At 36.2% G+C, this 871-nt stretch overlaps 1 non-coding gene across 1 annotated transcript; it reads left to right on the top strand.

The window, feature by feature from the left end:
- The first annotated feature begins 594 nt into the window (after positions 1-594).
- On the top strand, positions 595-666 carry Trnae-uuc (transfer RNA glutamic acid (anticodon UUC)). The gene has a single exon. It is a non-coding gene; the product is annotated as a tRNA-Glu (tRNA).
- Positions 667-871: the final 205 nt, after the last annotated feature.

The following is an 871-nucleotide window of genomic DNA, read 5'->3' as shown; positions in this document are numbered from 1 at the left end:
AACTGATAGAAAAACAAATCGTTTCCGAAACTTTTCTTTCCAAAGATTGTACTAAACGAGCACGTTGCGTTGAGTTTACTTGCAAACTGTTCACAAAGAGTACTTGCAAACGATTGTAGTCAATGAGCAGGTTTCCTACGATTGTGGCAAAGAACCACATCTTTTGCTAAGTTTATTTACATAGGTTAGTAGCAAAGATGCACGTGTCGCAATGTTAACTTGCAGACAAATGTATTTAAGAAGCACGTTTCGGTAAGTGTACTTGCAAACATTTGTAATAACCGATCACGTTTTGCAAATTCTACTTACAAGCAATGGTAGTAAATGAGACAACAGGGCATTGCTCAGATTTTTTAAAAACGAAAAAGGTTCATTAGCTGTCTGATAAATTTGTTTCATCAAAAACTGTACATAGTAGGCACATTTTGAAAACTTTATACGACAAGGGTTCATTAGCTGTAATTAGTTTTGGAACTTGCACATATTTTCGAGTTTCGACAAACGACGATGTAGGACCGTTAATTCCGCGTACAAAGTGTAATAAAAGTCGTACTTGTACAATATACATAATGGTTCTTTACGCATTTTAGTGTCTCCGGTGTGGTCTAGTGGTTAGGATTTCTGGTTTTCACCCAGACGGCCCGGGTTCGATTCCCGGCACCGGAATGTATTTTTAACTCATTAAGACAATTTTCTTTGGTCTAGCAAAACATTCTTTTATTTCGTTCTACAAATTCAATTTCAACTTCGGGCCCTGGTATTTAAAACATTTCTTCGCCTTGTGTGATTCTTGCAGTATTAAAATGACACCAAACGCATGTTTAATAACCAATCACGTTTCGCTAATTTATTTTGCAATCGATTATAGTAA

This window comes from Mya arenaria, chromosome 7, assembly GCF_026914265.1.
Source record: "Mya arenaria isolate MELC-2E11 chromosome 7, ASM2691426v1".
Classification (NCBI taxonomy): Eukaryota; Metazoa; Mollusca; class Bivalvia; order Myida; family Myidae; genus Mya; species Mya arenaria.
The sequence above is the reverse complement of the archived record's forward strand: the minus strand, read 5'-3'. Positions and strand labels throughout refer to the sequence as shown.